This window comes from Bufo bufo, chromosome 6 (assembly GCF_905171765.1).
Source record: "Bufo bufo chromosome 6, aBufBuf1.1, whole genome shotgun sequence".
Taxonomy (NCBI): Eukaryota; Metazoa; Chordata; class Amphibia; order Anura; family Bufonidae; genus Bufo; species Bufo bufo.
Genome location: NC_053394.1, coordinates 435378642 through 435404824, shown reverse-complemented (window position 1 = coordinate 435404824; position 26183 = coordinate 435378642). Strand labels below are relative to the sequence as shown.

The window sequence follows — 26183 nt, the reverse complement described above, 5'->3', positions numbered from 1 at the left end:
ATCACTGATATAAGGACATGTGATCAGACATGAGATCCACACACCTTATACTACAGGAACATCTATTCATCTATTACTGCTGACAACCTGCCTGTATATCATGTCTGAGAGGTAGTCACAGCCCCGCCCCCTGCTGATGACATCACTGATATAATGACATGTGATCAGACATGGGATCCACACACCTTATACTACAGGAACATCTATTCATCTATTACTGCTGACAACCTGCCTGTATATCATGTCTGAGAGGTTGTCACAGCCCCGCCCCCTGCTGATGACATCACTGATATAAGGACATGTGATCAGACATGAGATCCACACACCTTATACTACAGGAACATCTATTCATCTATTACTGCTGACAACCTGCCTGTATATCATGTCTGAGAGGTAGTCACAGCCCCGCCCCCTGCTGATGACATCACTGATATAATGACATGTGATCAGACATGGGATCCACACACCTTATACTACAGGAACATCTATTCATCTATTACTGCTGACAACCTGCCTGTATATCCTGTCTGAGAGGTAGTCACAGCCCCGCCCCCTGCTGATGACATCACTGATATAATGACATGTGATCAGACATGAGATCCACACTCCTTATACTACAGGAACATCTATTCATCTATTACTGCTGACAACCTGCCTGTATATCCTGTCTGAGAGGTAGTCACAGCCCCGCCCCCTACTGATGACATCACTGATATAATGACATGTGATCAGACATGAGATCCACACACCTTATACTACAGGAACATCTATTCATCTATTACTGCTGACAACCTGCCTGTATATCCTGTCTGAGAGGTAGTCAGGGTTGTCAGGAGCTGATTCTATTTTCTACTCTACAAATGCAAAGTCATAAGAACCCATGTAACATCTCTCTGGGTCTTCTAGTCCCCTTCACCCACATTGCTGGTGGCTCAGGTTTTCTCTTCCTCCTCCAGCATAGTGAATGGGCTGTAGGTCATTATGGCGCCCTCTGCAGGGTTATGCCCTACCCAACACTGTGTAAAGTACAGACCTGTAGATTGAGGCACCAGGCCTGGAGGGGTTAATCTGATGGAGAAGGACGAGGGGCTTTCGCCTGCACATGGTCTTGTTAGGGTCTCACAATCCCCCTCCCCACCTCCAGCCATTCACATGTATTAACTCCGCCTACAGCAAAACCCAATCAGGACAGAAAAAGCCCCAGGACTCCACATACAGAGGACGTGCCCCCACCACAACAATGGTGGGGGTAGGGCATGACAAGGGGCGCACATGAGGGAGCTGATGATAACTGTGTGATCCCATAATGTAAGCTGTGGCCTTCGGAGCCTGTGCCAGTTTTTTTTGGACAGGACAAAATGGCCCCCAGCAGTTATCAGGGATCTGTGTGGTCATCAGAACAGATGTTCATTGCAGACCTCGCCCAGTAAAGTAAAGAGATGGTCCTGAGGGCTTGCAAGATGGAGGGAGAACTTATTTTTCTTATGTTTCAGGACTGTTCCTCAACCCTGAAAAGTGAAGCCACCATAACCTGATCTGTCAGTGCCACTATGACCGCCATATTAAGCCCCTGCTTCTTCATCCGGGTACACTGAAGGTGACCACAAGAACCACATTCTGTGAAGACCCTGAGGAGGCTGGAGGACATCTCCTGAGGGATGCCGGCACGTGCCCTGGGGATGTTTATCCTCACCGTGTTCTCCACACAAGTGTCCTATCCTGAACCCTAAACTTTAATGACTCAAGATCCTCAAAGACCTCCTGGTTAGATGACTGGTTCTGGACCATCCTGTTCCGAGGGTACTTAGCTTTCACGTTACACAACACCTTCTCTGATCCCAAGTGGCCCATTTTCATACGTTCATGTGACCATATGCTCGACGCATTACGCTCTTTTTCAATCTCATCCCATCTTTTCCCGTCTTCCATATTTGTGAAATGATTATTATTTCCCACTGATGACAGGACAGGTACCAGAAACGATTTCAGGACCTTAAAAGGGAACCCGTCATCAACTTTATGCTAACCTCACTGAGGGCAACATAAAATAGTGAATAGATCACTGCAAATGGTGCACCACACTAATATGCAACTGACAATGCAAGGCTTAACCCTCACACTGATGTTAAAAAATGAGATTTTAGCCAATAAATTCCTGTCAGGAACATATCGGAGCCCGCGCACACCGCCAAGGTATCTCAGTGTAGGACGGGACCTACTGCTAACCTACCTATAGTGTGTGAATACTGTCCGATAGGTGCCAAGGTCCGACTCACAGCCAAACTCCCGCTTACCTCCAAAGTAAGATCACTAACACAATGGGAGGAGGCTGTGAGCCCCACCGATAGCAGGCCACGTGACACAGGCTACCAGGTGCACTAGAATGTTACCAACGATAAACGTCCGCACATTCAATACATATCAAGAAAAATCACAGAATAGAGCGGCCTAACTGGGAGCGCGGGCTCTGATATGTTCCTGACAGGAATATATTGGCTAAAATCTCATTTTTTAACATCAGTGTGAGGGTTTAGCCTTGTAATGTCAGTTGCATACTATTGTGGTGCACCATTTGCAGTGATCTATTTACTCTTATATGTTGCCCTCAGTGAGGTCAGCATAAAGTTGATGACGGGTTCCCTTTTAAGGTCCTGAAATCGTTTCTGGTACCTGTCCTGTCATCAGTGGGAAATAATAATCATTTCACAAATATGGAAGACGGGAAAAGATGGGATGAGATTGAAAGGGTTTAGCCTTGTAATGTCAGTTGCATACTATTGTGGTGCACCATTTGCAGTGATCTATTTACTCTTATATGTTCATCCACCCATTATTTCATCTTGTGTAGGATGTTTTTGTGGTACATGTGGTCCGCTGCCGGCATCCTCCATTGTATGCATTTTTGCTGGGGATTGCTGTTAGCAACAGATCACATGCGGAGGATCTGCTCCCCCACGCTACAGTATATGGGGTCTGAGCATTTCCCAGTTAGGCCACTCTATTTTGTGATTTTTCAGCATAAATTAGTGACAGAAATGCTGATTTCAGCGGTGTGTCACTCAAGAGCTAAAAGTAAGTGGTTGTTGAGAACCAGCATCACAATCATCACAGCCCAGGCCTGGAAAAGAGTCAAATCTACCTGAGAAGAGTCCTGGTTATTCCTAATCTCCTGCTCTCACCCATCTGCTGATGATTGGCAGTTCTCTCCTAGAGAGAAAGGGAGAAAACTCGGTAGAAGACTGTCAGGGAGAGCAGGAATCTTCTCAGGTGGCCGGGACTCTTTGCCAGGCCTTGTCTGTAATGATTGTGATGTTGGTTCTCGGCAACGACTTACTCTTAACTTATAAATGAGAGAGCGCTGAAATCAACTCACCTGTCTCTACTTTATTCTGCCGTTAGTATGGGCAGCACAAAGTTGATGACAGGTTCCCTTTAACCCCTTACCGTACCACGCCATTACATGTGGGGGCAGCTATATCACCCGTCTGTCACTGCCGGGATCAGAGATAACTACGGTGACGGCAGTTTAACCCTTATGTGGTTAGAGAAAGGAGGGGGTCTCCCTCTCCCAACGATATGATCGTAGGGGTTCTGAGGGTTTGCTATGGCAACCAGGGGGGCCTATCAACAGCACGATGAAGATTCAGAGAAGTCCGCTAGTGGGCATAGAAGCACATAAAAAAAGTAAAAAAAAAATGCAAAATATCGCATTTCGTCACTTGCAAATGTTTATTTATGTGAAAATATAAAAAAATATATATATACACAATTCATATTGGTGAGCCCATTATTACACAATGCCAAAATTGCTGCTTTTTCTACATTTCACCTCTCAAAAAAAGCAACAAAAATCAACCAAAAAGCATTGGGGCTGTGAAGAGTTTTCATTGAAAAACTGAGAAAAAAACAAAAAACACTATATAAATGTGTTATAATTAATCTTGTATTTACAAACAGCCCCCAAAAATAGGGCGCTATAAATGCGGAACCAAACGGTTTTTGTGCTGCAAAGTTATCACATATAATCACACTAATTTTATTTCCAACAAATATGGGTCAACTTTTAAAATAAAACATCAACGTGTCCGATACGTTGGTCGCATGAAACAGGGACTACATTGTCGTGTGAACCAACATAGATACAATGTCCAGAGACAATATCAAAAACAGAGCGTCTCTAGACATTGTGCATCCGCGCCTGACAAAGAAAAACATCCATTAAAAATCCCACCTATCGGCCACATACACGATAACCCGTTACAGATTCAGTAGCCTCCAGAAACGAGAGGTCTACTGGATCTATCAATTAGACACCCTTACGCCACACGGGCTCAATGAGATTAGCGAAACTATCTTCTAATGGTTTTTATGTATTTTCATGTACTCTTACTTATCATTTATTACTATTATTATCTTGAAGAGTTTCTAATGACAGGAGTCATAATTATTGAATTATGCATATTTAAAACTTTCCCACTTATTAATTTTATGTACTTTTATGGAAACTTATCATATTTAATATTGATTATTAATTATTTATTTTATAACCCATTTATTTATCCACAAGCCATTATTCATTATTTACAAGCATCATCATTAATGACTATGAAATTACAGATTATACAAATATTAGAAGTATTTTGTACTATTGTACATCCTCCCGCTGTTCAATATACCCTAAATCCGGTAATTAGTCCAAATATGAGGTATAATATATTATATACATAAAAAAATACTATGCATTAGTGCCCCCATGCCCACAGCGCCCCTGTTGCCAAATATGAACCCAACGCTTCCATTATTAAATGTGAACCCAGCGCTCCCACCGCTAGATGTGGACTCAGCGCTTCCACTGCCAAATATGACCCCAGCGCTTCCATTATCAAAACTGCCACATTGCCAGATCCGTTCTTCCGGGCCGCGCATGCGCAGACCTTTAAATCTGTGAAAAAAATGAATACCGGATCTGTTTTTCCAGATGACAACGGAGAGACGGATCCTGTATTTCAATGCATTTGTCAGACGGATCCGCATCCGGATCTATTTGACAAATGCATCCGTTTGCGTCCGGATTGCCAGATCCGACAGGCAGTACCGGCGACGGAATCCTCTGACGCAAGTGTGAAAGTAGCCTTAGACTGTCAACAAGCTGATTTACCAGACCATTAACATATGTAAATATGCATGAACACGCCTATGACTGTTCCCCCTCCCCTCTTACTCTCTGGCCTGCGCGCCAAAAATGCTTTTAAAAATCGCTGTTTGCTGATGTTATGTGTATCATTGTCCTGACGAAGGGGCCGTTCCGCCCTTGAAACTCGTTGACCTGAAATAAACCATCAATAGTTTTTTTTTACCAATACTTACCTGGTACTGCATCTCTGCTGACAACGCCGATACAGAGGTTCCAACTGCTTTTTATTCTCTCACTGATATAATTGTAGTGACCGGCAGTCATCATGTCACCGCACTGTCTCACCAAAACAACTTTAAAAGCTATGCCATGATTAGATGTGTCCCAAAGTGGTGGCATTAAACGTATGACTCTGCCCATACAAAACAAGCCCTCAGGCGCCTATATTAATGTAAAAACAAAAAAGCGAGGTTTTTTGAAATGTGGAGTTGAACAAATTTCCAAAAGAAGTCCGTAATGGGCTGACCTCACCTCAGCTGACAGGTGAACGTAATGTGACCTTCTCTAACCTTCTGAATGCACATGTCCAACTGTTCAGTGTTTCAGTACTTTTTGCGCAACTTGCTGTTCTCTAACAAGGAGCTTAACTGCAAAACTCACAACAGGTGTTTGATCCATGGTTCAGTTAGAATTGGTATTAAACAGTCCTCCTCATCATGCTGTTCACATTTTGACATCATGAGACCAAGATGACATCTAACAATTGATAAAAAATCATATGTACCCTAAAAATAGTCCCCCAAAAAATGCCACCTTATCCCGTAGTTTCCAAAATGGGGTCACTTTTATGGAGTTTCTACTCCAGGGGTGCATCAGGGGGGCTTCAAATGGGACATGGTGTAAATAAACCGGTCCATAAAAATCAGCCCTCCAAAAACCATACGGCGCACCTTTCACTCTACGCCCTACTGTGTGGCCGTACAGTAGTTTACGGCCACATATTGGGTGTTTCTGTAAACGACAGAGTCAGGGCAATAAAGATACAGTCTTGTTTGGCTGTTAACCCTTGCTTTGTTAGTGGAAAAAATGGGTTAAATGGAAAATTAGACAAAAAAATGAAATTCTCAAATTTCATCCCCATTTGCCAATAACTCTTGTGCAACACCTAAAGGGTTAACGATGTATGTAAAATCAGTTTTGAATACCTTGAGGGGTGTAGTTTCTTAGATGGGGTCATTTTTGGGTGGTTTCTATTATGTAAGCCTCGCAAAGTGACTTCAGACCTGAACTGGTCCCTAAAAATTTAGTTTTTGTAAATTTCTGAAAAATTTCAAGATTTACTTCTAAACTTCTAAGCCTTGTAACATCCCCAAAAAATAAAATATCATTCCCAAAATAATTCAAACATGAAGTAGACATATGGGGAATGTAAAGTCATCACAATTTTTGGGGGTATTACTATGTATTACAGAAGTAGAGAAACTGAAACTTTGAAATTTGCTAATTTTTCAAATTTTTTGGTAAATTAGGTATTATTTTGTGAAAATAAAAATAAAATTTGACTTCATTTTACCAGTGTCATGAAGTACAATATGTGACGAAAAAACTATCTCAGAATGGCCTGGATAAGTCAAAGCGTTTTAAAGTTATCAGCACTTAAAGTGACAGTGGTCAGATTTGCAAAAAATGGCCTGGTCCTTAAGGTGAAATAAGGCTGTGTCCCTATGGGGTTAATATTCCTCACAAATGTGCATTGAAAGTCTTGTTTGAATGTAATTTGCTGTAATTTACATTTACACCAGCGGGTGGCAGCAATGTGTTACCAGGGCTTTAGTAACAGTTTAGCATATCTAGACTGGAATAGTACATTCCAGTTTAGCTCCCCCCTCTTTGAGGAGGTGTGGAATGTTCCCACATCCTGCCTCATGGGTGGGGAAGGAAGTTAGAGTTAGTGTGCCAGCTACCCCGGCTAGGGGAAGGCTGTGCTGGTAGGAACTCCCAGAAATAGGGATCCCAACCCAGGATTGAGTCTCGGTTGAGACCAAAGATCTTCATCCCCAGTCTGAGCCTTCAGCCTCAGCTGGTTGACAAGCAAGCAGCACCTCCAGATCTCCAGGAAGAACCATTCCCTGTGAGCAGAACTGTAACTATCCAGAGACCAGGAGAAGCCAAATTCCTCCTCAGCTAGTCAGTCCCATACACAGCAGAAGATAGACAGAGCAGAAGATATAGATTCCTGCCATATCCTCCAGGCACATGATAGAAGCAGAAGAGATAGTAATCCCTGCCATACATTGCCAATACCTGCTGGGACCCAAGACTATTGCTGTATCTCATGTGGATTAATGCTGCCTCCAGTAAAGACAAGTTGAATTATATTCCAAGTCTGGATCTCATTTACTGCTACCAAATCCCTCAATTAGTCCTACTAGCAACACTCATTTATTGCAAGTGAGCCAGGATCCAGGAGTCCAGCCGTACCCAGGTAGGAGACACCGTTGACACTATACCTACTACTACACAGAGACATTATCCCCCTCTGGCATTCCTCACCCGGTACGTGAGTTGCAACACCTTAAAGGGCCCTGAGACTGTACCCTGCGCGCGCTGCACTTGGCGTCACAAACAAAAAACATAGACTATTATACCCGTATCCGGACCCACTGCATATTTTGGCGTCCGTGTAACCTTACCACGGTCCTGCTCATTGCAGATGATGAGTTTTTATTCTTTCTTCTTTTGCTGGTCATTTTGGGGAACATGCAACTGGGGGCATAATAGGGGTAATTATTAGGGGCAGCATGCTAAAGGTAGAGTTGCCTTGGGGTTGTGCCCCTGATCTCACCTCCTAAGCCCCTGCTCCATATCTTTCTGCTTTATTTACGGTATATTCATGATCTATTCCCTGGATAGGTCATCAAGATCAGATCGGTGGGGGTCAGACTCCCGGCACCCCACGCTGATCAGCTGTTCGAAGAGGAGGCCTCGTTCGCATAAGCGCTGCCTTCTCTTTATTGTTTACCTGCTCCCCTGTCGCGACTGCAGCAGTGTGCAGGTGTAATTTCACATAAGCGGTCCCATTCAATTCCTGTTCATGTTATATAAATAAGCGGACAACCCCTTTAATTAGAGACAACTAGAGAAGGACAGAACCTGGCAGCCATCGATGGCCACCACAGAGGAATAGGTAGTATGTTGTGCCGCACTATGGTATTTGGTTCTGCTGGGATGGTGTTTTGTGTTGCACTATGGTACTGCTGACCCCACCCACTCGTGCTGACCCCACCCACTAGCGTTGGCCCCACCCACTAGTGTTGGCCCCACCTACTTATGTTGCCCCACCTTCTGTCAGTTTGGACCCACCTACAACATGCGGCCACTTTTAGTTTTTTTTTCAGGGCCACTTTAAGTTTTCTGTCCACTTTGCTCATAGAGGACGGGGCACTCTCACCACGGTGACCTCTAACATGGTGTACACACCTGTCCACATACACAGTCTCTTTCAGCATGAATTTGGAAATTTGTTATTCTTCTATCCAGACACCATGAAATGGGAACGATGTTGTCACCTGACTAGTCATATCTACCCACCGCTATGTGGTAATCAATCGTACAGCGCCGGTCTCACTTTATACATTGTGGACGGACATTGCTAGGAATGCTTCTTCCCAATAATTACCCCCATTGCTGGGCCGTGTAAAGGGACCTTAAAGAAATAAAACTGAGACAGGTTTTCATAACCTGGGGACATTTAATGACATTTTGCAGGTACGTATTAAACAAAACCTGGAGTCCTGTCAGGGGGTTACACGCTGGTATCTGGAGCAGAAGATCCTTGGTGCTGGGCCAAGGATGCCTCGTTTCACTGGGCACACCGAGTGTCCACACTTTCCCTTCTCCTTCCCCTTTCTCTTCCCTTTTTTTTTTGCTTTGTAACAGGAAATCATCTTGTGTTTAAAATAATCTCAAAAGACACTCAGTTCAGAGAGGTGAAAGGGTTAATGGCAACATCCCTGGTGGTCTACAGCGGCCAGAACAAGTTATTCACAGGGTGAGAATAGATCAGCGCTGCGGGGCCCAAGCACTTGGATCTCCTTCCCTCTGTGCATCTGTATAAATCGGATGGCAGGTTGAGCTTTAACATCACCGCTCCATTCATCTCTGGGGGACCGCTCAGTGTCTCCAGTGCGGGACGATGACGTATCACACAACTAGTAGTAGTGGAGGACATTAATAAACTGACCCCAGATGGAAAAGACCTGTCATAGAAGAGATGATTTCCTTCTTATATGAGGGATACTATGGACCTCCTGAAAAGAACTGAGGTGGTCCATGTGGGTTCTGCAGTATGGACGTTAAAGCTTTTTATAGCTTTGCAGCCCATGAGAAAGGCCTGGAAGCAGAAGAGCTCAACTTCAGGAACAGAAGGATGTCCCACAACCAGCGGCAGATCCGCAACAAAACTGTGTGGTGCATTTATCCCTGGTAAAGATGTGTGCAGAACATGCAGAAGGACCTGTACAGGTAGAGTCACATGACCATATGGGTGCAGGTCCTCAAGCCAGGAGGTGGAGCAGCAAGAAGGCGCTACAGAGAAGTAGAGTGTTACCTGCTGTGTAAGCGTTTAGCGTCTGGTCTGGGGTATGTATTTTTTTAGGGGGAGGGGAGAGCAGGGATCTGAATTTGTTTAGTAAGGAAAAGGAGGTCTGATTTGGGGACAGTAATAGTTTAGACTGAGGGTCTGTTCTGTTGTCTGTATATGTTTGTAGGTGTCTGGGGAGTGTCATAGTTTAGGGTATTGAATATGTCTTTGTTCCTGGGTTTGTACTTATTTTGGGTGTGGTCTGGGGTCTTAATTAAATTGTGTTGTTAAGGTTGGTAATAACTGCAGTAGCGAGGGGCAAAATATTTTCTTGTAGCAGTAAATCTTGCAGTCAGGAAAAGTTGCCATGGCAGTCTGGACTAGATGGAGAAGAATAGGACAGAGAATATCTACAATTAGAGGAGATGTTGCCTATTGTCAGCTATAGGAAGTTAAGGGGCTCCTCCTGTCAACAGAGTGTTTCCTTACACAGTGATGGCTGGAGACTGAAAGTATGTAGGGGCACAGACTTATAGCAACGGGAATGTCAACAACCAGTTGTCAATGCTAGCACAGGCGGTGATGTCTATAGACGCAAAGTGACAAAGCTAGGAGATGGCCTATTGAATCTAGAGCTGGTACCAAGGCTCTCTTCTGTGAACTCCAAACTGGACTATATAACTACTCCAATGGATTACAACTAACATTTCTCGGAGTCCTGCTACAGAAGGACAGAAGAGGCTCGCAGGAACAGCAGAGGTTTCCAACATGAAACTGGAGAACTGACTCGTAGATTTCTGCAGAGAGGGAATCCATTAGGAGACACAGATGTGACCTAACGAACCATCTGTAGAATAACAGCGAGCCTGGCAGCAGAGGACATGAGAGGACCCCTGAACACACAACTGGTCTGTGCTAGGACTGGATCCAGATGTGAAGGATCCTGTATCCCATCATCACCTCCTCTGTGCTAGGACTGGATCCAGATGTGAAGGATCCTGTATCCCATCACCACCTCCTCTGTGCTAGGACTGGATCCAGATGTGAAGGATCCTGTATCCCATCACCACCTCCTCTGTGCTAGGACTGGATCCAGATGTGAAGGAACCTGTATCCCATCACCACCTCCTCTGTGCTAGGACTGGATCCAGATGTGAAGGATCCTGTATGCCATCACCACCTCCTCTGTGCTAGGACTGGATCCAGATGTGAAGGATCCTGTATCCCATCACCACCTCCTCTGTGCTAGGACTGGATGCAGATGTGAAGGATCCTGTATCCCATCACCACCTCCTCTGTGCTAGGACTGGATCCAGATGTGAAGGATCCTGTATCCCATCACCACCTCCTCTGTGCTAGGACTGGATCTAGATGTGAAGGATCCTGTATCCCATCACCACCTCCTCTGTGCTAGGACTGGATCTAGATATGAAGGAACCTGTATCCCATCACCACCTCCTCTGTGCTAGGACTGGATCTAGATATGAAGGATCCTGTATCCCATCACCACCTCCTCTGTGCTAGGACTGGATTCAGATATGACGGATCCTATATCCCATCACCACCTCCTCTGTGCTAGGACTTGAAGGATCCTGTAACCCATCACCACCTCCTCTGTGCTAGGAATGGATCTAGATCTGAAGGATCCTGTATCCCATCACCACCTCCTCTGTGCTAGGACTGGATCTAGATATGAAGGATCCTGTATCCCATCACCACCTCCTCTATGCTAGGACTGTATCCAGATGTGAAGGATCCTGTATCCCATCATCACCTCCTCTGTGATAGGAATGGATTCAGATCTGAAGGATCCTGTATCCCATCACCACCTCCTCTGTGCTAGGACTGGATTCAGATCTGAAGGATCCTGTATCCCATCACCACCTCCTCTGTGCTAGGACTGGATCCAGATGTGAAGGATCCTGTATCCCATCACCACCTCCTCTGTGCTAGGACTGGATCTAGATGTGAAGGATCCAGTATCCCATCACCACCTCCTCTGTGCTAGGACTGGATCCAGATGTGAAGGATCCTGTATCCCATCATCACCTCCTCTGTGCTAGGAATGGATCCAGATGTGAAGGATCCTGTATCCCATCACCATCTCCTCTGTGCTAGGAGTGGATCTAGATCTGAAGGATCCTGTATCCCATCACCACCTCCTCTGTGCTAGGACTGGATCCAGATGTGAAGGATCCTGTATCCCATCATCACCTCCTCTGTGCTAGGAATGGATCCAGATGTGAAGGATCCTGTATCCCATCACCACCTCCTCTGTGCAAGAACTGGGTCCAGATGTGAAGGGTCCTGTATCCCATCACCACCTCCTCTGTGCTAGGACTGGATCCAGATGTGAAGGATCCTGTATCCCATCACCACATCCTCTGTGCAAGAACTGGATCCAGATGTGAAGGGTCCTGTATCCCATCACCACCTCCTCTCTGCTAGGACTGGATCCAGATGTGAAGGATCCTGTATCCCATCATCACCTCCTCTGTGCTAGGACTGGATCTAGATGTGAAGGATCCTGTATCCCATCACCACCTCCTCTGTGCTAGGACTGGATCCAGATGTGAAGGATCCTGTATCCCATCATCACCTCCTCTGTGCTAGGACTGGATCTAGATGTGAAGGATCCTGTATCCCATCACCACCTCCTCTGTGCTAGGACTGGATCCAGATCTGAAGGATCCTGTATCCCATCATCACCTCCTCTGCGCTAGGACTGTATCCAGATGTGAAGGATCCTGTATCCCATCACCACCTCCTCTGTGCTAGGACTGGATGCAGATGTGAAGGATCCTGTATCCCATCACCACCTCCTCTGTGCTAGGACTGGATCCAGATGTGAAGGATCCTGTATCCCATCACCACCTCCTCTGTGCTAGGACTGGATCCAGATGTGAAGGATCCTGTATCCCATCACCACCTCCTCTGTGCTAGGACTGGATCTAGATATGAAGGATCCTGTATCCCATCACCACCTCCTCTGTGCTATGACTGGATTCAGATATGACGGATCCTGTATCCCATCACCACCTCCTCTGTGCTAGGACTGGATCTAGATGTGAAGGATCCAGTATCCCATCACCACCTCCTCTGTGCTAGGACTGGATCCAGATGTGAAGGATCCTGTATCCCATCATCACCTCCTCTGTGCTAGGAATGGATCCAGATGTGAAGGATCCTGTATCCCATCACCATCTCCTCTGTGCTAGGAGTGGATCTAGATCTGAAGGATCCTGTATCCCATCACCACCTCCTCTGTGCTAGGACTGGATCCAGATGTGAAGGATCCTGTATCCCATCATCACCTCCTCTGTGCTAGGAATGGATCCAGATGTGAAGGAACCTGTATCCCATCACCACCTCCTCTGTGCAAGAACTGGATCCAGATGTGAAGGGTCCTGTATCCCATCACCACCTCCTCTGTGCTAGGACTGGATCCAGATGTGAAGGATCCTGTATCCCATCACCACATCCTCTGTGCAAGAAATGGATCCAGATGTGAAGGGTCCTGTATCCCATCACCACCTCCTCTCTGCTAGGACTGGATCCAGATGTGAAGGATCCTGTATCCCATCATCACCTCCTCTGTGCTAGGACTGGATCTAGATGTGAAGGATCCTGTATCCCATCACCACCTCCTCTGTGCTAGGACTGGATCCAGATGTGAAGGATCCTGTATCCCATCATCACCTCCTCTGTGCTAGGACTGGATCTAGATGTGAAGGATCCTGTATCCCATCACCACCTCCTCTGTGCTAGGAATGGATCCAGATCTGAAAGATCCTGTATCCCATCATCACCTCCTCTGTGCTAGGACTGGATCCAGATCTGAAGGATCCTGTATCCCATCACCACCTCCTCTGCGCTAGGACTGTATCCAGATGTGAAGGATCCTGTATCCCATCACCACCTCCTCTGTGCTAGGACTGGATGCAGATGTGAAGGATCCTGTATCCCATCACCACCTCCTCTGTGCTATGACTGGATTCAGATATGACGGATCCTGTATCCCATCACCACCTCCTCTGTGCTAGGACTTGAAGGATCCTGTAACCCATCACCACCTCCTCTGTGCTAGGAATGGATCTAGATCTGAAGGATCCTGTATCCCATCACCACCTCCTCTGTGCTAGGACTGGATCTAGATATGAAGGATCCTGTATCCCATCATCACCTCCTCTATGCTAGGACTGGATTCAGATGTGACGGATCCTGTATCCCATCACCACCTCCTCTGTGCTAGGACTTAAAGGATCCTGTACCCCATCATCACCTCCTCTGTGCTAGGACTGGATTCAGATGTGAAGGATCCTGTATCCCATCACCACCTCCTCTGTGCTAGGACTGGATCCAGATGTGAAGGATCCTGTATCCCATCACCACCTCCTCTGTGCTAGGACTTGAAGGATCCTGTATCCCATCACCACCTCCTCTGTGCTAGGACTGGATCTAGATGTGAAGGATCCTGTATCCCATCACCACCTCCTCTGTGCTAGGACTGGATCCAGATGTGAAGGAACCTGTATCCCATCACCACCTCCTCTGTGCTAGGACTGGATCCAGATGTGAAGGAACCTGTATCCCATTACCACCTCCTCTGTGCTAGGACTGGATCCAGATGTGACGGATCCTGTATCCCATCACCACCTCCTCTGTGCTAGGACTGGATGCAGATGTGAAGGATCCTGTATCCCATCACCACCTCCTCTCTGCTAGGACTGGATCCAGATGTGAAGGATCCTGTATCCCATCACCACCTCCTCTGTGCTAGGACTGGATGCAGATGTGAAGGATCCTGTATCCCATCACCACCTCCTCTCTGCTAGGACTGGATCTAGATCTGAAGGATCCTGTATCCCATCACCACCTCCTCTGTGCTATGACTGGATTCAGATATGACGGATCCTGTATCCCATCACCACCTCCTCTGTGCTAGGACTTGAAGGATCCTGTGACCCATCACCACCTCCTCTGTGCTAGGAATGGATCTAGATCTGAAGGATCCTGTATCCCATCACCACCTCCTCTGTGCTAGGACTGGATCTAGATATGAAGGATCCTGTATCCCATCACCACCTCCTCTATGCTAGGACTGGATCCAGATGTGAAGGATCCTGTATCCCATCACCACCTCCTCTGTGCTAGGACTGGATCCAGATGTGAAGGATCCTGTATCCCATCACCACCTCCTCTGTGCTAGGACTGGATCCAGATGTGAAGGATCCTGTATCCCATCATCACCTGCTCTGTGCTAGGACTGGATCTAGATGTGAAGGATCCAGTATCCCATCACCACCTCCTCTGTGCTAGGACTGGATCCAGATGTGAAGGATCCTGTATCCCATCATCACCTCCTCTGTGCTAGGACTGGATCCAGATGTGAAGGATCCTGTATCCCATCATCACCTCCTCTGTGCTAGGAATGGATCCAGATGTGAAGGGTCCTGTATCCCATCACCACCTCCTCTGTGCTAGGACTGGATCCAGATGTGAAGGATCCTGTATCCCATCACCACCTCCTCTGTGCAAGAACTGGATCCAGATGTGAAGGGTCCTGTATCCCATCACCACCTCCTCTGTGCTAGGACTGGATCCAGATGTGAAGGATCCTGTATCCCATCACCACATCCTCTGTGCAAGAACTGGATCCAGATCTGAAGGATCCTGTATCCAATCACCACCTCCTCTGCGCTAGGACTGTATCCAGATGTGAAGGATCCTGTATCCCATCATTACCTCCTCTGTGCTAGGACTGGATCCAGATGTGAAGGGTCCTGTATCCCATCACCACCTCCTCTGTGATAGGACTTGATCCAGATGTGAAGGATTCTGTATCCCATCATCACCTCCTCTGTGCTAGGAATGGATCCAGATGTGAAGGATCCTGTATCCCATCATCACCTCCTCTGTGCTAGGACTGGATCCAGATGTGAAGGATCCTGTATCCCATCATCACCTCCTCTGTGCTAGGACTGGATCTAGATGTGAAGGATCCAGTATCCCATCACCACCTCCTCTGTGCTAGGACTGGATCCAGATGTGAAGGATCCTGTATCCCATCATCACCTCCTCTGTGCTAGGACTGGATCCAGATGTGAAGGATCCTGTATCCCTTCATCACCTCCTCTGTGCTAGGAATGGATCCAGATGTGAAGGATCCTGTATCCCATCACCACCTCCTCTGTGCAAGAACTGGATCCAGATGTGAAGGATCCTGTGTCCCATCACCACCTCCTCTGTGCTAGGACTGGATCCAGATGTGAAGGATCCTGTATCCCATCATCACCTCCTCTGTGCTAGGACTGGATCCAGATGTGAAGGATCCTGTATCCCATCATCACCTCCTCTGTGGTACCAGTCAACCCAAAACTCTGCGACATTTACTCCTCTTCAAAACAAGTGCCGACGCTGTTGCTTATTCTTCAGTGTTAAAGAGGAACTCCACCTGTAGAGCCGTATCAGAAGATGGGGGTCTGAGCCGGGATGACTACTAATTCCCAAAATAAAAAGGGCTATAGCACTCAGTGAAGCCAGACATGGCGCTCAGGTGTGTGACATCGGTTGGAGGGTTTACCACGCACCGTAGCGCCCTCATTCTGAGATGCCCTGGGATCCACACCCGTCTTATGTTACGTCACATGGACATGACAAAAAGGGGCACTTTCCCCCCTTTCCTTCCATCACAGACCTCCGGTATAACGGTTGGCGATCACCGATGAGTGACCCTGAGAACACCAGAGCATCCGTAATCAATAACCGTGTAATTACACAGAATGCCCAACACCCGACCGGAAAATATAACACCAGTCACATCTGATGTTATATCATCTGTCACACCAGTCACATCCAGAGCTGCAGTCAGTATTCTGCTGTTATGTTATCTGTCACACCAGTCACATCCAGAGCTGCAGTCAGTATTCTGCTGTTATATCATCTGTCACACCAGTCACATCCAGAGATGCAGTCAGTATTCTGCTGTTATATCATCTGTCACACCAGTCACATCCAGAGCTGCTGTCAGTATTCTGCTGTTTTGTTATCTGTCACACCAGTCACATCCAGAGCTGCTCAGTATTCTGCTGTTATATCATCTGTCACACCAGTCACATCCAGAGCTGCTGTCAGTATTCTGCTGTTATATCATCTGTCACACCAGTCACATCCAGAGCTGCTGTCAGTATTCTGCTGTTTTGTTATCTGTCACACCAGTCACATCCAGAGCTGCTGTCAGTATTCTGCTGTTTTGTTATCTGTCACACCAGTCACATCCAGAGCTGCAGTCAGTATTCTGCTGTTATATCATCTGTCACACCAGTCACATCCAGAGCTGCAGTCAGTATTCTGCTGTTATATCATCTGTCACACCAGTCACATCCAGAGCTGCTGTCAGTATTCTGCTGTTATATCATCTGTCACACCAGTCACATCCAGAGCTGCTCAGTATTCTGCTGTTATATCATCTGTCACACCAGTCACATCCAGAGCTGCAGTCAGTATTCTGCTGTTATATCATCTGTCACACCAGTCACATCCAGAGCTGCAGTCAGTATTCTGCTGTTATATCATCTGTCACACCAGTCACATCCAGAGCTGCAGTCAGTATTCTGCTGTTATATCATCTGTCACACCAGTCACATCCAGAGCTGCAGTCAGTATTATGCTGTTATGTTATCTGTCACACCAGTCACATCCAGAGCTGCAGTCAGTATTCTGCTGTTATATCATCTGTCACACCAGTCACATCCAGAGCTGCAGTCAGTATTCTGCTGTTATATCATCTGTCACACCAGTCACATCCAGAGCTGCAGTCAGTATTCTGCTGTTATATCATCTGTCACACCAGTCACATCCAGAGCTGCAGTCAGTATTCTGCTGTTATATCATCTGTCACACCAGTCACATCCAGAGCTGCAGGCAAGTACTGTTGGTGCAGGGGTGGGGATGAGGTTCAGCCTGTTCTCCCTCCTTATATTTAGGCAGCCCTGGGTGAGCTCAGTGACCCTGATGATTATAGATGTGAGATTTCTTACCGTGCAGGGCTGCTGTAGAGGAGGAACCTGGGACGAAGGATGCTGGGCTTGGAGGTGCTGTAGATCAGGATGCTGTGGTTGGAGGTGCTGTAGATCAGGACGCTGAGGTTGGAGGTGCTGTAGATCAGGACACTGAGGTTGGAGGTGCTGTAGATCAGGACGCTGAGGTTGGAGGTGCTGTAGATCAGGATGCTAAGTTTGGAGGCGCTGTAGATCAGGATGTTGTAGTTGGAGGTGCTGTAGATCAGGATGCTGTGGTTGGAGGTGCTGTAGATCAGGATGTTGTAGTTGGAGGTGCTGTAGATCAGGATGCTGTGGTTGGAGGTGCTGTAGATCAGGATGCTAAGTTTGGAGGTGCTGTAGATCAGGATGCTGTGGTTGGAGGTGCTGTAGATCAGGATGCTGTGGTTGGAGGTGCTGTAGATCAGGATGCTGTGATTGGAGGTGCTGTAGATCAGGATGCTGTGGTTGGAGGTGCTGTAGATTAGGACGCTGAGGTTGGAGGTGCTGTAGATCAGGAAGGTGAGGTTGGAGGTGCTGTAGATCAGGACGCTGAGGTTGGAGGTGCTGTAGATCAGGATGCTGAGGTTGGAGGTGCTGTAGATCAGAACGCTGAGGTTGGACTGGAGGATGTTGTAGTTGGACTACTTTTGCTTGTTTTGCCTCTTCAGATGGGTGGGGCGTGCTGTATGCGGCGCGACTGTCCCCTCGCCCTGATATACAATCCCTACATTGTGTCCTCCCCACATTCCAATCAGTGATCACTTAAAGGGCCAGTCCATTCTGCTGTAAAAACAGAGATAAAACTATTTGCTAATAGTTTCTAATAGTCTTTTGTATTTCAATTCCTCCCCCTTATTAAGACCATTGCTTGCAGTCCCTGAATGGAGACATTCTTGTTTGTATTCAGAAGTTTAAAACCCTTCCTGATCTAATACTTCTCACAGCTGATGGTCTGTTACAGTGGTATCCAATTAGAACAAATCTCTCCTGTGCCCTGATAAGTTTGTTATTATTTATTATTGTAGCACCGTTCATTCCATAGCGCTGTACATATGATAAGCGGTGCACAGACATGATACAGACAACTGCACTAATCATAAGACGAGGTACAGACTGGTACAGAAGAGGGCCCTGCCCGCGAGGCTTACAATCTACTGTACAAGGTATGGGAGAAGGACACAGTAGGTGCGGGTGAAGCGGGTCATGGCGGTATAGAGGCAGCAGGGTCACTGGTTGTCGGCTTGTCTGAAGAGGTGGGTTTCAGGTTTCTTTTGAAGGATTCCACTGTCGGTGAGAGTCTGATATGTCGGGGCAGCGAGGTCCAGAGTCTGATATGTCGGGGCAGCGAGGTCCAGAGTCTGATATGTCGGGGCAGCGAGGTCCAGAGTCTGATATGTCGGGGCAGCGAGGTCCAGAGTCTAATATGTCGGGGCAGCGAGGTCCAGAATCTGATATGTCGGGGCAGCGAGGTCCAGAGTCTGATATGTCGGGGCAGCGAGGTCCAGAGTCTGATATGTCGGGGCAGCGAGGTCCAGAGTCTGATATGTCGGGGCAGCGAGGTCCAGAGTCTGATATGTCGGGGCAGCGAGGTCCAGAGTCGTATATGTCGGGGCAGCGAGGCCCAGAGTCTAATATGTCGGGGCAGCGAGGTCCAGAGTCTGATATGTCGGGGCAGCGAGGTCCAGAGTCTGATATGTCGGGGCAGCGAGGTCCAGAGTCTAATATGTCGGGGCAGCGAGGTCCAGAGTGTGATATGTCGGGGCAGCGAGGTCCAGAGTGTAGGGGATGCGCGGGAGAAATCCTGGAGGCGATTGTGGGAAGAGGTGATAAGAGAAGAGGAGGAGGTCTTCTGAGGATCACAATGTATCAGCCTGGAGTCCACAGGGCATGGTCCAGACTGCATCCAAATGTAACAAATTATCAGCTCTGAAAAGCAACAGGTTTGGCACTGACAGCAAGCAGACATCCTGTAAGTGGTGAGGAATTGCTAGGCCTGAACAGTCAGGTACTTCCCTTACCTAAGTCTCTCAATAGCGACTGGTGAAGGCGGAGCCGACTACTGACAACGGTCGGGGTCGTGCTGATTTTTGATCCAATGAACACCTGTATCAAGAACCAGGGGGAGGGGCTAAAAAGTGACAACCTTCTTGATTGCTTTTTTTGAATATTGAGGTTGTCCCTTCCCCTCCCCCACAGCAGAGCTTTTTTGTACCAAATCCATCAGGGCAGGGACAGGATGCAAATCATCCTGGTCCTGAAATGCACAGCTGGGTGTACTGGCCCTTTAAGAGAGTACGAGAAGGTGGTCTCCCCCCTTTTCCAGCAGTTTTCTCACATCTGGCGTTGCACAAGAACATCCACAAGAGACGAGAGTTCAAGCCATGAATGCAAAGTCCAGGAAATTGTCTCTGTTCTGGCAGCGCGGATGCGTCTCCCGCCCCCCCCATGCTGCCGCCATCTTGTCCGTGTCCCAGCTGTGATAGGAGGCCCAAGGTAATTACTTAAAGGGCCGGCGTCAAATCTACTGCAATTAATGCTGAATCCTGGTAGGATGAACCGTTCTGCGACTTTCTAATAGATCCAATTCCTCAGTATTTTAAGATCTCTGTTTGCTGTGAGTTAGTGGCAACCTTCAGCTTTGACCCAATACTTCTCACAGCTGAGGGTTTGTTACAGTGCATCTTACAATGTGGACAACCCTCTCTAAGCGGCACAATTCTCTGCTGAGCTCCTTACAGGATTGAGTAAAGCCCTCAGAGTGTTCTCCGCTGACCCCTTGGCATGGACATCCTGCCCGCAGCGGTTCTCTGTCAGGAATGTGGAGGAATCAGACACTTGTCCTTTGTTACTGGCTTGTGTGGGATGGGGGGGCTGCCCCGGCATACTGGGGGCAGCTATTGGGGGTTGTATTATCTTCTATATGGAAGACGCTGGCTCTTTACGCCTGGGGGAGCTCTGATGAGCTGTTGGGGGGTCTCTGTCCACAAGCTTGCTGACTGTTTCCAATAAGGCAGATACAGCTGCAGTCATTGTGGACCGGTCCATAGTCTAACAACTAGCAGAATCGGGAATACAGCTCTGGGTTAGGGTTCATGCACACTGACATCGGAGGTGGAACAATTCACTTTAATGGCTTTGCAAAAGATGCAGACAGCACCCCGTGTGAAGACAGACCGCAGCACAGGACATCTTGGGGGTCGTATGATGGCGGTTCACGATAACATATCACTGGTACCACGTAATACTACATCTAATCGCTTTCCACAACCGTGGTCGATGAAGTCTCAGCGCTCACATGACGAAAGGCCACCCAGGTGAGAAGAACTGTACAGATGGTGTCGACAGACGGACATTCCCTCTTTATATGTCCAGTGCATGTCTCGCATGATGTCTGCAGTCCTGGAACTGCCCTTCGTGGGTGGATATCTTTGTTCTAGATGTGAGCAAATTACCCGTCTGGAATCGCAAATCGAGTCTCTAAATGGGCAAAAAGCGGGGTAGAGGGAAGAGTGCCAGGGAGGCTAGCCCTGATCTGACACAAGGTTGGCAGATGAGGGGGATGTCAGTCCAGGGACGGCACTGCCGCAGCCGGACACTTCCTCTCCCAGTCAGGGGAATGTCAGCTCCGGTAAGCAGGGGAACAAGGAGAGCGGGGCAGACGGGTGCTGGTAGCAGAAGACTCCATTATTAGGGGAACAGATAGGGAAATCTGTCACAAAGACCGGGATCGCCGAACAGTGTGCTGTCTTCCTGGCGCTAGAGTTCGACATATCGCGGATCGGGTTGACAGATTACTGGGAGGGGCTGGAGACGATCCAGCGGTCATGGTCCATATCGGAACCAATGACAAAGTTAGGGGAAGGTGGAGAGTCCTTAAAAATGATTTCAGGGATTTAGGTCAAAAGCTTAGGGCAAGGACCTCAGAGGTAGTATTTTCCGAAATACTACCTGTACCACGGGCCACACAAGAAAGGCAGCGGGAGATTAGGGAGGGGAACAAGTGGCTCCAGAACTGGTGTAGGAAGGAGGGGTTTGGGTTCCTGGAGAACTGGGCCGACTTCTCTATCGGCTACAGGCTCTATCGTAGGGACGGGCTGCACCTCAATGGGGAAGGGGCAGCTGTGCTGGGGAAGAAGATGGCTAGAAGGTTGGAGGAGTGCTTAAACTGGGGATCGGGGGGAGGGAAATTACACTATAGAAGGGGAAGATAGTGCAGATAGAGACCGGGGGCAGGTAGTGGGACTGGGGGAGGGGAACTACACTATAGAAGGGGAAGATAGTGCAGATAGAGACAGAGGGCAGGTAGTGGGACTGGGGGAGGGGAACTACACTATAGAAGGGGAAGATAGTGCAGATAGAGACAGAGGGCAGGTAGTGGGACTGGGGGGGGGTAATTACATTATAGGAGGGGAAGATAGTGCAGATAGAGACCGAGGGCAGGTAGTGGGACTGGGGGAGGGGAACTACACTATAGAAGGGGAAGATAGTGCAGATAGAGACCGGGGGCAGGTAGTGGGACTGGGGGGGGGGGGATGGAAGGAGGGACTAGAACAGTTCAGAAGGAAAGGTGTAGGGTAAAAAATATACATAAACCTCTCAAATGTATGTATACTAATGGCAGAAGCCTGACTAATAAACCGGGGAACTGGAATTAGTGATGTGTGAGGAGGACTATGACATAGTGGGAATAACTGAGACACAGCTGGATGATAGCTATGACAGTGGGAATAACTGAGACACGGCTGGATGATAGCTATGACAGTGGGAATAACTGAGACACGGCTGGATGATAGCTATGACAGTGGGAATAACTGAGACACGGCTGGATGATAGCTATGACAGTGGGAATAACTGAGACATGGCTGGATGATAGCTATGACAGTGGGAATAACTGAGACACGGCTGGATGATAGCTATGACAGTGGGAATAACTGAGACATGGCTGGATGATAGCTATGACAGTGGGAATAACTGAGACACGGCTGGATGATAGCTATGACAGTGGGAATAACTGAGACATGGCTGGATGATAGCTATGACAGTGGGAATAACTGAGACACGGCTGGATGATAGCTATGACAGTGGGAATAACTGAGACACAGCTGGATGATAGCTATGACAGTGGGAATAACTGAGACATGGCTGGATGATAGCTATGACAGTGGGAATAACTGAGACACGGCTGGATGATAGCTATGACAGTGGGAATAACTGAGACATGGCTGGATGATAGCTATGACAGTGGGAATAACTGAGACACGGCTGGATGATAGCTATGACAGTGGGAATAACTGAGACACGGCTGGATGATAGCTATGACAGTGGGAATAACAGACACGGCTGGATGATAGCTATGACAGTGGGAATAACTGAGACACGGCTGGATGATAGCTATGACAGTGGGAATAACTGAGACATGGCTGGAGGATAGCTATGACAGTGGGAACAACTGAGACACGGCTGGATGATAGCTATGACAGTGGGAATAACTGAGACATGGCTGGATGATAGCTATGACAGTGGGAATAACTGAGATATGGCTGGATGATAGCTATGACAGTGGGAATAACTGAGACATGGCTGGATGATAGCTATGACAGTGGGAATAACTGAGACATGGCTGGATGATAGCTATGACAGTGGGAATAACTGAGACATGGCTGGATGATAGCTATGACAGTGGGAATAACTGAGACATGGCTGGATGATAGCTATGACAGTGGGAATAACTGAGACATGGCTGGATGATAGCTATGACAGTGGGAATAACTAAGACACGGCTGGATGATAGCTATGACAGTGGGAATAACTGAGACACGGCTGGATGATAGCTATGACAGTGGGAATAACTGAGACACGGCTGGATGATAGCTATGACAGTGGGAATAACTGAGACACGGCTGGATGATAGCTATGACAGTGGGAATAACTGAGACATGGCTGGATGATAGCTATGACAGTGGGAATAACTGAGACACGGCTGGATGATAGCTATGATAGTGGGAATAACTGAGACATGGCTGGATGATAACTATGACAGTGGGAATAACTGAGACATGGCTGGATGATAGCTATGACAGTGGGAATAACTGAGACATGGCTGGATGATAGCTATGACAGTGGGAATAACTGCGACATGGCTGGATGATAGCTATGACAGTGGGAATAACTGAGACACGGCTGGATGGTAGCTATGACAGTGGGAATAACTGAGGCATGGCTGGATGATAGCTATGACATAGTGGGAATAACTGAGACATGGCTGGATGATAGCTATGACAGTGGGAATAACTGAGACATGGCTGGATGATAGCTATGACAGTGGGAATAACTGAGACATGGCTGGATGATGGCTATGACAGTGGGAATAACTGAGATACGGCTGGATGATAGCTATGACAGGGGGAATAACTGAGACATGGCTGGATGATAGCTATGACATAGTGGGAATAACTGAGGCATGGCTGGATGATAGCTATGACAGTGGGAATAACTGAGACATGGTTGGATGATAGCTATGACAGTGGGAATAACTGAGACATGGCTGGATGATAGCTATGACAGTGGGAATAACTGAGACACGGCTGGATGATAGCTATGACAGTGGGAATAACTGAGACACGGCTGGATGATAGCTATGACAGTGGGAATAACTGAGACATGGCTGGATGATAGCTATGACAGTGGGAATAACTGAGACACGGCTGGATGATAGCTATGACAGTGGGAATAACTGAGACATGGCTGGATGATAGCTATGACAGTGGGAATAACTGAGACCTGGCTGGATGATGGCTATGACAGTGGGAATAACTGAGACACGGCTGGATGATGGCTATGACAGTGGGAATAACTGAGACATGGCTGGATGATAGTTATGACAGTGGGAATAACAGACACGGCTGGATGATAGCTATGACAGTGGGAATAACTGAGACATGGCTGGATGATAGCTATGACAGTGGGAATAACTGAGACATGGCTGGATGATAGCTATGACAGTGGGAATAACTGAGACACGGCTGGATGATAGCTATGACAGTGGGAATAACTGAGGCATGGCTGGATGATAGCTATGACAGTGGGAATAACTGAGACATGGCTGGATGATAGCTATGACTGGGCAGTTAATGTACAAGGTTACAGTCTGTTTGGAAAAGGATCGTCAAAACCGGAGAGGGGGAGGGGTTCTCCTTTATGTAAAGTCCTGTCTAAAGCCCACACTCCGAGAAGATATAAGTGATGGACATGGACATGTGGAGTCTCTGTGGGTAGAGATACATGGAGCTAAAAACAACAATAAATTACTAATAGGAGTTTACTATAAACCACCTAATAGACCGGAGTCCACAGAAAATCTACTACTAAACGAGATAGACGAGGCGGCAAATCATAATGAGGTGGTTATTATGGGGGAACTCCGCAGATATAGACTGGGAAACTGAGACCTGTACATCTCATAAAGGAAACAGATTCTTGGCAATAACTAAAGACAATTACCTCTCTCAACTGGTTCAGGACCCGACTAGAGGGACGGCCATACTGGACTTAGTATTAACCAATAGGCCTGACAGAACAACAGACGTGCAGGTCGGGGGACACCTGGGAAATAGTGACCATAAAGTAATAACCTTCCAATTATCATTCAAAAGAGCGTTTCTACAGGGAGGAACAAAAATACCAAACTTCAAAAAAGCTAAATTCAGCCAACTAAGAGAGGCCATAGGCCTAACTAACTGGGACAAAGTCCTCAAAAATAAAAATACAGCCACAAAATGGGATATCTTTAAAAACATCCTAAAATCTCATTGTGAGAGGTACATACCGTATGGGAATAAAGGGTTAAGGAACAAAAAGAAACCAATGTGGATAAACAGAACTGTAAAGAAAGCAATAAATGACAAAAAGAAAGCATATAAATCACTAAAACAGGAGGGTAGCACGGAAGCACTGAAAAACTATAAGGAAAAAAATAGAACATGTAAAAAACAAATAAAAGCGGCCAAACTAGAGACCAAGAGATTAATTGCTAAAGAGAGTAAAACTAACCCTAAAATGTTCTTCAATTATATAAATGTTAAAAAGTATAAATCTGAAGGTGTCGGCCCTTTAAAGAGTAATGAGGGGGGAGTCGCAGAGAGCGACGAGGAGAAAGCAAAGCTGTTAAAAAAAAAATTCTCCAATGTATTCACTGAGGAAAATAAACTGTCAGATGACATGCAGAATGTAAAAGTAAATTCCTCATTAAAAGTGTCCTGTCTGACCCAGGAAGAAGTACATCAGCGACTTAAAAAGATTAAAATAGACAAATCGCCAGGACCAGATGGCATACACCGCCGTATCCTAAGGGAATTAAGTAATGTCATAGCCAGACCCTTATTTCTGATATTTGCGGACTCTATACTGACAGGGAATGTCCCACAGG

General features: G+C 47.0%; 1 protein-coding gene across 2 annotated transcripts in view; it reads right to left on the bottom strand.

Moving 5' to 3' along the window:
- Positions 1-26183, bottom strand: part of LOC121004805 (ABC-type organic anion transporter ABCA8-like) — a 525268-nt gene that overhangs the window by 179289 nt on the left and 319796 nt on the right. The window contains exon 1 of one of the 2 annotated variants that reach the window (XM_040437167.1): positions 17756-17983. The exons of the other annotated variant lie outside the window; for it this stretch is intronic. The gene's annotated coding sequence lies outside the window, so the exon portion shown is untranslated. Of the gene's footprint in view, positions 1-17755; positions 17984-26183 lie in introns of those variants that run through there. 2 annotated transcript variants of the gene reach the window in all.